The following is a 13,055-nucleotide window of genomic DNA, read 5'->3' on the forward strand; positions in this document are numbered from 1 at the left end:
ATGGGGTGAGGGGCACTAAATACTCAATATGCAGAGGTTATGAGTATCTGATCCCCAAGCATAGGGGTCTTCTGGAGCGGCGACATGCCTCTAAGGATGTGATGTATCATGAAGTCTCAGAATTTACAGCTGTACACTTTCATATACAACTTACGCATACACCTGGAGTTAATACGCAGCCTGGGAATGCAGTGTCGGTTCATGTGTGCTAATTGGCTTACATTTATAAGTTGCATAAATATGTTAAAAGTTGTTTAATGTGATCTGGGAACACAGATTCTGTGTCTGGATTTTTGAAAATATCTGCAGAGGTTTGCTCATCTTTTAGCACTGACGTGACACCAGGAACCAGGTGGCTACAAGGGACCCGAAAGCCTAAAGCGCAGCAGATACTCATGTATCTCACCAAGAGGCCTGGCATCGTGAACTCCGGCTCTGCACGTGTGCATTGTATCTCAGGTCCTTGGATTTGGGACCACATTTCATGGGTCTCAGAATTACGTAGGATTTCTCAGCGGAATGACATGATCAGTATCTGAATGATCCCGCTGCCTTCCCACACTAGTGGTCACCCAGCCTGCTGGACCATGTTCTATAACTGCATTGTCACTTACTGGGATTACAAGAAACAATGTGAATGTAGGGATAACTATGGGGCATGTTTCACTTATTATCTTCCAGTAATTTACTTATGCACATGCAGCATGGGAAATACATAGTGTCTGGTTTTTCTTCACATAATATCACACCATAGGTACATTTCCTCTACATGAAGAGGACTTTGAAATGCCTCAGTGATGTAGTCCACAGTACCAGTGTACCAAAAATGTATTTATTCACTCTCCTGATGTTTGCCGTGAACAAAGTTACCAAGTTTGCTACGATAAATAATATTACAGATATGCTATCGTGATTGAAAGTGCCCATCTCTATTTCCTTAAGATAGATTCTGAGAAGTGGAATCAGTTTTAGTGTTTTAATCCATACTCATTAAATACTTCTAGGAAGCATGTACCAAATTATAGACCTAATACACTTCTTTTGCTATAAAAGGATATCATCATCGCCATTATCATTGTCAAAAAATTTTAAAAAACCTTTTGTTAATTTGATAGGAACTAAATGATGTCCCATTGTTTGAAACCATATATCTCTGCTTACCAGTGCTGAGAGTAATCATTTGCCATCATCCACTTGAAATTTTTCTGTGATTCATTTACTGATGCTCATTGTTCTTTTTTTTTTTAAGTTAAAATGATGATATAAATTTCTCCTTATCTCTCCGTCATCCTCAACCTTGGCTGCACATTAGAATCATCTGTGGTGCTTTAATAAATGTAGCAGTGCCAGATTCCTCCTCAGTGATTCCAAGTTAGTTGGCCTGGGTTTGGTTATGAGCTTTGGCAAATTTTTTTTTTAAGATTTTACTTATTTATTCATGAGAGACACAGAGGGAGAGGCAGAAACACAGGCAGAGGGAGAAGCAGGCTTCTTGCGGGGAGCCTGATGTGGGACTTGATCCCGGGACCCTGGGATCCAGGATAACACCCTGAGCTGAAGGCAGATGGTCAACTGCTGAGCCACCCAGGCGCCCCAGCTTTGGCATTTTTTAAAGCTTCCCCAATGATTCTGTTGCCAGAGTTGAGGTCTACTGATCTAGACTCTCTATAGATATGAACTAGCTCTCTTGTTATATTTTGTTGTTTACTTTTTAAAAATTTTTATAAATGTTTACATTTTTTAAATAAAGTCTAGGCACGAGTTCCAGAAAGCCTACACGATGTACTCAGAAGTCAGAGGACTTGGGTTGATCCCACCTTTGGGCAAATCGTGTCTTCTCTCATGGTCCTTGTTTCCTTTACTGCAGAATGGGGTTAATTTAGAGTATATCTCATACATTTGTTAGAGATATCAGGTCAGCTGGTTTTTGTGAAGTGCCCACAACAGTATCTAGTATACTGCAAGCATCAGAAAAGTATAAACAGGTTTTTTTTTTCAATGATCATTTCTTTCATAGTTTTATCCTAAGAAAAGTCTTTTCCTACCCTGAGATCAGGTGAATATTAATGTGATTAAACCCTAAGTTTTGAGGGTTGACTTTTCTATTTGTTATTGCCTCTTAGAACACAGAGTCCTGAGATAAATTTGATATAAGAAAGAAGAAATAACTCTATCACGGCCCTCCGGGGTCGATACACAATTTCTCCAAATCTAAATTCCACTAAACCAGTTATTTCTGAGTTTAGGTACCAGTAAAATTTGTTTTCTAACATTATCTCTTGAGTTTCAACAGCCATGTAAAATGACCTTAATATGTACTTTGATGCACTCTGGAAGCATGTCCTCTGCTTGCCTTGGGCCTCATTGACCCATGTTCCTCCATACACCCTCTAAATCTCAAGGACAGACCAACTGCCAAGAGGCTGCAAATTGCCTTCCAAATGCCTAATGATGACAGGTTCCACATACTTCTGCAAAAATCAAAGGGAAATAATATTATCACAGGCACATGAGATGAGTGGATGCAAACGACCCAGGGGCCATTATTGTAAAGTATTTTACTTCCGTGGTATCTGGGAAAGGTGATTAATGATACGGAGATTGGAAATTTGATTATGGGATTTTGAAATGAGCAGTAATAGCATTAAGAAAAAGCATATCTTGGTTGCTTTTCGCCTCTCACTTATCACTACCTTCTGCACACACGTTCATTCCTCTCTTCATTTCCCCCACATGTTGGATGCTGACCTCCTTGCTGGGAGTTCATAAATGATACTGCACAAGAAGTTCAATGAAAGTTGAATCGCTGCAAAAACAACAGTAAAAGTTTCACGAATTTCACTTTGGGGAAGAGTGTACACATCGTTGTCCTCCACTTACCGATTTTCCATCAGCTCTTTGGGAGCCGCTTGCCACGCATAACTTGCTTTCAGGAGTGATAGCATCAGTAAACATGGGGAAGGGGGCTGGCAGGTGCTCAGCGGTGGCGCCGCAGGGATATGGGGAGCCTTGGTTGGTATGTCTGAGTCAACCCCAGTCCTGCTGTCCTGTCGTTATTCCCCAAGACGCTGCAGCAGTGATGACAGAGGCTATTGAGGCGTTCATCTTAACAGTACCAGGAGACTCGATCCAGTTTAGCAAGGCTGTGGGTATTTGCATTCTTTCTACCTTGTAAAATATAATTGAGAAAGGCTTCTAAGGCGGGTACATTTTCCTGCCCTGAATCTCTGAAAGAAACGGTGCACACTTTTTCTTAAAAAAAGATTTTATTTGTTCATAAAAGATCCAGAGAGAGAGGCAGAGACACAGGCAGAGGGAGAAGGAGGGTCCCTGCGGGGAGCTCCATGGGGGACTGATCCCAGAACCCTGGGATCACGACCTGAGCTAAAGGCAGAGGCTCAACCACTGAGCCACCCAGGTGCCCCCAGTGCACAGTTTTTAACTTCTAAGCCTATCATGTTTTGTTTTGTTCTGTTTTGCCTTTCTTTCTTTCTTTCTTTCTTTCTTTCTTTCTTTCTTTCTTTCTTTCTTTCTTTTTTTTTTTAAAGATATGTGGTCCTTCAAATCAGAGGCCCTCACAGGGGCAAAGGTGCTGAGACACCTGCCAGTAGCGCCCGAACCCACCGCTGAGCTAGAAACCCGGCCGAGAGAAATGTTGGTTGGGTGACCGAGAAGTGATTTGCTGCATTCAACTCCAATAAATGTATCACCTGGGTCACTGACTTGCGTGCCATTGATTTAGGAAGCCTAATGTCCCGCATAAATGAACAATATTGGACTGCACCCCCCAGGCATAACAGACCTACTGGAAGTGGTATTGAGGTCGACCGGTACCCTTTGGTGCAATGCAAGCTGTGCAGTACCGTCCGCCCACGCAGCGCCCGAGGCCCCGGCCCCAGGCTCCCGCCGAGCCCAGGCAATCCCAGTGCGAGGTCGGCGGCCTGACGCGGAGGCCGGGCGCTGGGACAGGAGCCCCCGACGCCACGGGCTCCCCCCGCCTCCCATGGGCCCCCACGGGCCCCCACGGGCTCCCCCAGGCTCCTCCGGGCCCCCACGGGCTCCCACTCCCTCCCACGGGCTCCGCCCCCTCCCCCGGGCTCCCCCCCTCCCCCGGCCCCCACGGGCTCCCACGGGCTCCCACGGGCTCCGCCCCCTCCCCCGGCCCCCACGGGCTCCCACGGGCTCCCACTCCCTCCCACGGGCTCCGCCCCCTCCCCCGGCCCCCACGGGCTCCCACGGTCTCCCCCCCTCCCCCGGGCTCCCACGGGCTCCCACGGGCTCCCCCCCTCCCCCAGGCTCTCCCCTCCCCCAGGCTCCCCCCTCCCCCGGGCTCCCACGGGCTCCCCCTCTCCCCCGGGCTCCCCCCCTCCCCCGGCCCCCACGGTCTCCCCCCCTCCCCCGGGCCCCCACGGGCTCCCACGGACTCCCCCCCTCCCCCGGCCCCCACGGTCTCCCCCCCTCCCCCGGGCCCCCACGGGCTCCCATGGTCTCCCCCCCTCCCCCGGGCCCCCATGGGCTCCCACGGACTCCCCCCCTCCCCCGGCCCCCACGGGCTCCCACGGTCTCCCCCCCTCCCCCGGGCCCCCACGGGCTCCCACGGTCTCCCCCCCTCCCCCGGGCCCCCACGGGCTCCCACGGTCTCCCCCCCTCCCACGGGCTCCCCCCTTCCCCCAGGCTCCCCCTCCCCCGGGCTCCCACGGGCTCCCCCCTTCCTCCAGGCTCCCCCCTCCCCCGGGCTCCCCCGGGCCCCCACGGGCTCCCCCCCTCCCCCAGCCTCCCCCCTCCCCCGGGCCCCCACGGGCTCCCCCGGGCTCCCCCCTCCCCCGGCCCCCACGGGCTCCCACAGGCTCCCCCCCTCCCCCAGCCTCCCCCCTCCCCCGGGCTCCCACGGGCTCCCCCGGGCTCCCCCCTCCCCCGGGCTCCCCCGGGCTCCCAGCGTGGCAGGAAGGCGCGCTCCGCGGGTCACGTTCGCCTGTGCGCCCGCCGCGCCCCCGCTCTGCGCGCCTCTTTGTTCTCGGGCTGTAATCTCTGCGGCACATGGAGCGGACACTGCGGATGACCCCGGCACCGACCGTCAGGGCTCTCCGGCAAGATGTTGTCCCTCCCTGGGCCCGAGTCCCATTTTTAGCAGGAGAGAGGAAAAAAAAAAAAAGAAGAAGAAGAAACAATGGAGACAAATTTAGACCCTGATGGGAAAAGACAAGCAGTGGCCAGTCCCGCGGAGCACGCCCACCAGGCCCCTTCCTGGAACCTTCTGGGGATTCCTGGCCGCGCAGAGGAGCCCTGGAACCTGGGCAGACACGGAGGATTAACTCTCTGCTCCTCTGGTGTACACTTAACTTCACGTCCCAGGCTCCCCTTCTGAAAACACACACACACACACACACACACACAAATGCAAGAGAGCACCACCAGCCCCCCCCCAACCTTGTGTATTCCAAACAGAAGCGAGATTAACCTCTGTGTTAAGATCTAGACTCGATCCTTATCAGCTTTATTTTCCCAGCCGTTCATGCCAGCATTAAACCTTGCACCAGATGGATCTCCGGGCTCCGCAGTGTCACTGGCCTGCCTCTTCCGACGGTGGGGACTCCCTAGGCCCCTCCTGGACGCCTTTTTTTCTGGTTCTGAACTCAGCTGTAGCTCCTCTGTACTCTTTGCCCCCCCCCCCACTCCAGACAATGTAAATTTACCCAGTGATGTGGAGAGACATTTATCAGCGTGTAAGACGGATGGCTGGTTCCAAAGGTACCTGAACTGTTTGCTATTTATGCGGGGATGTATGTGTCTGTGCAGCGGCATAGACAGGACGGGCGCTAAGCAATAACAGTGCAATCTCCTCTTGGACTGTCTCCTTAATGAACTGTGAAACGAGGCAGAGGCAGTCACAAATACATAATACTATTTCCCATGAGAATAATGTCTGTTCTGTACTCACCCCTCCCGTAACTGGGTGTGTGTGTGTGTGTGTGTGTGTGTGTGTGTGTGTGTGTCTCATTTTGGTTGGTTCCGGTGGGGTTTCTACCTTTTCACAATTTTTACAAATTTGATACATATTTTGGTCGGAAATATAACAGGTGCATTATGACCACAGTTATCATAAATATCCAAATTTTCAGGCATATTTTAAAAATCTCATATTTTGAACATTTATGCTAGAACATAGTTACTGAAGCATCTTTAGGTGCCATGTACTGGATTTTACTTAATTTCTGTGGACTCAACTTACTGAGGCTAATTTTCTAACCCTACAGGGTCTTCTCCTGGTTTCCATCTTCAGGTCTCCACTTCTTAAACTTAGAAGAAAGAGGTGGGAGGGCGGGGAGAGGAAAGTCACAGCAATCAGAATCCATGGATGAATGAGGAGATTGTGAGACCAGGGCTGAGAAAAAGACGCCTAGCGTTTTCTCGTTTCTCTTTAATCCTGAAGAATACAACCCGCTGATTGTAAGTGAACTCATACTTGGGACATCTGAAATGGTCTATCACAGAGAAAGTGGAGGGAGGTCAGGAAAGTGCAAATGCACACTCTTTTGCATGGCTCTTCAATCATTTTCCCCGGAATACAAGCGACTTGCTCATCTCCCCCAAAACATCTTGGTAGCAGTGTTGAACACATTTCACTTGAAAGGTATTGGAAAAACTGTATAATGAAAACTAGAAATTGTGATCTTTGACTTTTTTTTTTTTAAGATTTTATTTATTTATTCATGAGAGACAGAGAGAGGCAGAAACATAGGCAGAGGTTCGAGAAGCAGGCTCCCCGCAGGGAGCCCGATGCAGGACTCCATCCCAGGACCCCAGGATCATGACCTGAGCTGAAGGTAAACGCTCAACCACTGAGCCACCCAGGTGCCCCTATCCTTTGACGTTCTCTACTTCTCTCTCGTCTCATTCTCTGTGCAGCTCGTTTGGCTTCTCGTCTGGCACAGTCTTGCCATGATCGCCCAGAGCTGCCCCTGCTGGGTGATGCCTGCCCTCTCCAAGAGCCCAATCTGCTGCTTTTCTTCACCTCCCGACTCCCATCTCACATCTAGCCCATATGGCTGCATCTTTGCTCACAGGCCTTGACCTTGTGATTTTGACTCTTCTTGGGTCATCCCAGATCCTGCTTAGGGGAACTGCGTCATTTCCTGCCAAATTTTTGGCTACAGATAGGAAACGAAGGGGTTGTTGTGCTGCCTTGTGTGAGACAAAGTGATGTCACGGCACTAAGGTATGAGAGGCAATGTAGAATAGAAAAGGAATCGACACTGTATCGTATTTATACTCCCTAATATTGCAGTTAGAGATTTTATAAAGCTAAGAGTGGTTCTGTATTAATCTTTTGATTGTATGTTTCTTTGAGATGGTGCACTTCTTATTCATTTAGTACAGTGAATGTATGGTCAGTTCAACTGTCCTTCCTCCTGAGGGGGTGTATACAGTCTGGGACAGAAGCTTGTTTTGGTTTATTGCCTAAATTTTCTGTTAATTAGTCCTCCTTAATCACAGGAAAGAGGACAATCTGTGAAGGACTGAAGGGGAGAATTTAGAACAGGTTTTCTTTTTTAAAAAAAGATTTTATTTATTTATTTGAGAGACAGAGATAAAGCACAAGAAAGTGGGAGGGGCAGAGGGAGAACCAGACCCCCCGATGAGCAGGGAGCCTGAGGCAGGACTCGATCCCAGGACCCTGTGAGGCAGATGCTCAACCAAATGAGCCACCCAGGGGCTCCTAGAGCAGGGAGTTTCTAAACTGTGGGCGCTACTGATGTCTTGGGTTGGCTGATTCTTCATTTGGGGGCTCTCCTCTGTGTTGTAGGATGATTAACATCATTCTTGGCCTCTACCCACTAGATGCCAGGAAAACTCGCCTTGCACCCCCATCTCGGATAATAAGATAATCAGAAGCATCTCCAGGCATCCGGGTACTCCAGGTGTCCCTGTGTGGCAGCACTGCCTCACTTTGAGAGCCACGCACTGGGTTGGGATCCTGCGGGTCATTGCCTCCTCACTGCTTGTAGCATGTGAGCCAGTCTTACTTTGGAGCCTCTGAACTGCAGCTCCCACATCCCAGATCTCTCCTCCCACGAGCTTTTCATGACTCATTTCCTCAAATCTATCATCTTTCCCTTCTGATCCTGCCTCATTTCGTGTCATAGCATAGCTCCTACCTGAATTTATCTCACACTTTCATTTGTTTGTTTCCTGCTGGCCTCTCCCACTAGAACATAAACTCCCGGAATACTGAAATTTTAGTGGGTTCACAAATGTAGTCCAGGCAACAGCTGACATCTTAGATTACAGTTACATGTCTTTGTTGAATGAATGAATGAATGAATGAATGAATGAGCAACTGAGTGAGCAAGCCACCATCCCTGCTCCAAACAAGTCCAGAAGTGGCATCTCCTGATTGGAGAGAAGCATGTGAGGGCATGTGTTTCTCTGCTCGCACACATCTTTCAAATTTGATCCATCACTAATTGGTTAAGATTATGAATTCTTCCAGCATGGAGGACTTGTCAGAAAATGAAAGATTCTCACATTCAAGTTGAATAGGGTCTTTGGTACTGAATATATATATATATATATATATATATATATATATATATATATTTTTTTTTTTTTTCCCATGAAGAAGAACATTGTGAGATGTTCCTTTTCTCGGATGATTTCCTTTTCTAAATCATTATCAAGATGCTGAAGGAAGTGATGCTAGTGATTCAGCCGGTGATTCCCTCCCTAAGTCAAATTTGGTTCTTTAACTAAAAGAAAACAAATTGGGGCACCTGGGTGGCTCAGTGGGTTCAGTGACTGCCTTCGGCTCAGATCATGATTCCGGAGTCCCAGGTTCAAGCCCCACATGGGGATCCCTGATCAGTGGGGAGTCTGCTTCCTTCTCTCCCCTGCTCCTTCTCTCTCTCCTCAAATAAATAAAAATTAAAAAAGAAAAAGAAAACAAATTACACACATACACACACACACACGCCCATGTATATACTTTTTGGTCTGTTCTACCCTGGAAGGAAATGTAGAAGCAAGTTAGTACACAATGCCTTGGAACTCTTCTTGTCTCCTTGCACCAAGTGCCTCCTTCTTGTTAGTGGAAGAACTGTGATTTTGCAAATGGCCTCATCATTTGTGTGGATGCCAGGGCACATGCCCTCATAGTCTTGAACCATCTAGGTGAGGGATGTGCACTGGCTCTGGCGCAAGTCTATTTCGTGAATCCTGGAAGTGCTGCCTCTGTGCTCTAAGGAAAGGCCACTTGATGGTTCGGATGGGGTCTGTGGACAGACTGCCTGGGCTCAACCAGCCTCTACCAGCTCAGTAAAGACACCTCACCTGGAAGCCTCGGTGAAGTACTTAATTGAGTTTACCTAATAGGACCGTTGCCTTATTAAAGGGATCATATGCACTGTTGGGTCATATACCAACAGTGCCTGGCATGTAGGAAGTTCCTAAAATGGATGACTCTGTATTTAGTGCACTGTAGTCCTCCTTCTGGGCTAGAGAAATCCTATAAATGCTGGCATGAGGTATTGTCTACTTCAGTTGTGCTCAATTCTGGTTTAGCCTAGATAGGATGTGGGAGAAAACAATGAGCGTTTTTTATTTATTTTTTCGTTGAAAAACAACAATTATCACCTTCTTCACTTATGAAACTACTATTTGGTCATTACAGAAAAGGTACAAAATGTTAAAAATATAGAGGAATAAAATGAACTGTGAATCTTCAGCATGTATATGTATTTCTCCTCGTGTGTACTGTGTGTGTGCGACAGAGAAACAAAGTTAACTAATCTATACTTCGTTTCCAACAAATAAACTCGTTGGGTTTTTTCCCCATGATTAATTCATTAATCACCATTTTGCAGACACATAAAATAATAGAGAATGAACCACTCTGTACCACCCTCTAGGTGTCACCACACAAAGTTAATGTACTCTTTTCCCCTTAGGGACTTTCCCTTACATTATTTTTTTTATTTGTTTTGAAATCTAATGTTTATATGTATGTTTATATATGTTCTGGTGAAATCTGCCCAAGCAATAAGAAAATGAAATAGGTAGAACTCAGAGAACTGCCCTAAAATGACTTTTGAAAGGACCCGTCTGCAGAGTCCACATTTTATGCCATGAGAAGAGCTCTGGTTTGAGGAGACCACTGGGACTGAGCAGCCCACTTGGACCAGCAAGACTCAGTTTCCTGTGAGTCCAACAGAGATAATAATAAATCAATTGCATGGGTTACAGGTAAAGCCAGAGCATAATATAACCTTGGCTTTTACTAATTCATTCACATCCTATCCTCATTTAGGGACCCTTGAGGGCAGACCAGGCACTAAATCCCAATCTGTTTGTACTTTGTCAGCAGAGAGACTTCTACTCCCCTATCCTCCATGCTTTCTGTTTTAGGTTGGAGGGACCCTTAGAAGGACATTTCCAAATGTTATGGTTGGAATCCTCAATCTGGAAGTTCCCCAGAAATGCATATTGCCTGTGGAAGGTCCAGGTGGAAAGGAGCAGGGAGACTGGGTAATTTCTAATCTCCTGTATAATAACAGTGCCCGACTGAGCTCCCCATCACAACTGCTGATCTGAAACCAGGGCTGAAGTTTTCTTGACCTCCCTTGGTTGGCTGGCTCCGAGCCTACCCTTTATCAAATTTTCTTTTCCTTTTTTAAAAAGATTTTATTTGTTTATTCATGAGAGACACAGAGAAAAGGCAGAGACACAGGCAGAGGGAGAAGCAGGCTCCCTGCAGGGAGCCCAATGCGGGACTTGATCCCAGGACCCCGGGATCATGCCCTGAGCCAAAGGGCAGACACTCAACCACTAAGCCACCCAGGTGTATCCTTTATTGAATTTTCTGTAGTGGGATCCCTCACATGAAAAATAGATTCTTTTGCTAAAAAAGTTCAGAGGCAACAACTATAAACAATATGATTGCTATAAAGAATTTCAAAAACTTGAAAGCATTTCTTCTGGGTTCTGTTTAATAATGTTCGGAGATTCTGTTTCCCCTGAGTCCTTAGGTGATATTCCAGTATGATGTCTGCCTGGTATTTTTTTGCACACTCCATTAGAGTTCACCCACCTTTCTATTTTAATATTGTTTGTGTGTGCTCTTGAGTATTTCTTTCTGAAATAAGGATGGTTTTAACTATGTCTGGTACTTTCCAACTTGATACGTGGTTCGTTCTTGATTTTCTCCCATTATCTTGCATGGGTAACGCTAACAGACAATTCGGTAAAAAATGTGAGACGTGTTTCTGAAAAAGTTATACGGTATGGGGGGAAAGTTTATAATTTAATGATAAGTGAAAAGAAGCATGACAGCGTCCTATGTAATATCATCTCAATTCTGTAAGACCTCATGCTGTCTCATACACATATGTAAGTACCCAGTAAATCTGCTATTTGCCTGGAGTGAATTCATTGCATCACTGGAGGGTGAGACTTCTACTGTTTCCCATGTCGTTCTGTGAACCACTCGGTGTTTCCCAAATTTTCTGTAATGTACATGCAGAATTGCTGGAAAAGAATATAATTTTACGGAGATCTTCACTAACTTTCCAAGTGACTAAGTCACTCCTACATTGCTCAGAAATTCTATCTTCTTTGCTCATCAGAACATATTTTGCACGCCACATAGGTTGTTTGTTTCTCATATGTATGCTTAATGTATTTGCTTGATTAGAAACAACTTTAGGTCAAGAAATTAAATCTTCTATCATTGTTGAATTACCCCTATCGAAGAGATTTTCAAAAATGTTGTTGAGGGATCTGCTCAACTATGTCAGAATGAAGACAAAGACATTTAAGTATTAATAGATTTCTCCTCCCTCTCTCTATCAAATTTATGGTACTTCTTAAAGTGGGCCTTCTACTGTTATACAAAAAAGAAAAAAGAATTATAAAATCCACTCAGGCCAAGCTGTTATTGGATTGTTAGTGGCAAAATTGATGTCACAGAGTTTATGAGGTTTTTTTTTTTGTTTTGTTTTGTTTTTTTAAAAGATTTTATTTATTTATTTATTTATTTATTTATTTGAGAGAGAGCATGAGAGGAGGGAAGGACAGAGGGGAAGGAGAAGCAGGCTCCTTGCTGAGCAGGGACCTCAATGTGGAGCTTGATGTGGGGTTCGATCCCAGGACCCTGAGATTATGACCTCAGCCAAAGGCAGACACTTAACCGACTGAGCCACCCAGGAGCCACAATGTTACAGAAGTTTTAGGTATGAAGAAAACAATGGCCTAATTTTTTCCATCAGGATGCCCAAATGTGGATCCTTCTGGTGTTTCACACACTTGACTCAGATAATTTTATTTCTGTGCTGCGGTTAGTTAGCTAATAATTAAACCAACTTTGACATATGCCTACATGATATAATGAATTAGATGCCAAAGTCCCACTTACCTCAAAATGTATTTTTCCCTCTGAGGTTCTGTTTTGGTGCCTGAAACTACTACCAAATTAGGCCAATATTTATAGGATTAAATTCATCATCTGTAGTGTGCTTCTGTTAAAATGCAAATACAACACATGAGGGGGGAACCTTTAATACATGAGGATCTGCTGATTTCTTAGACTTGACGTGTGTATTAGATTCAACCATGAACCCTCAAAGAATGGCCTTCTGTGAGAACCAGACAGGAAACAGATCAGGAATTAAATCTTCTATCTTCTTCTATGTTTTCAGGACAGAATTGAAGAGACTAAGGCATGGAGAAAATTCTCTAGCACAAGCTGGGTTGGAGAGCTCTAGGTAGCCAGCACAAGGCTCTGGTTGGTTGGAGATTTTAAAAGGATCAGGTTCCAGAGCCCTCAGATGGTTTGGATGGGCTCACATACTGTCTTGTTACCAGGACAGGCTGATTCACTATCCCATGTGGCTGAAAGATGCTTTCTCCTTTGGAATGGTACTGGTCCAAAGTGGAAAGTACTGGGGACAAGGGTATGTGGTCAGTGTTTCCCTCCAGCGTGAGAAATGTAAAGGGAACCCAGAGTCTGAGTCCTAATACTTCTCTCTATGCCCAGTACGAGAACAGAGATGCTCCTGGCTCCT

This window comes from Nyctereutes procyonoides, unplaced genomic scaffold (genome assembly GCF_905146905.1).
Source record: "Nyctereutes procyonoides isolate TBG_1078 unplaced genomic scaffold, NYPRO_anot_genome, whole genome shotgun sequence".
NCBI classification, from domain to species: domain Eukaryota; kingdom Metazoa; phylum Chordata; class Mammalia; order Carnivora; family Canidae; genus Nyctereutes; species Nyctereutes procyonoides.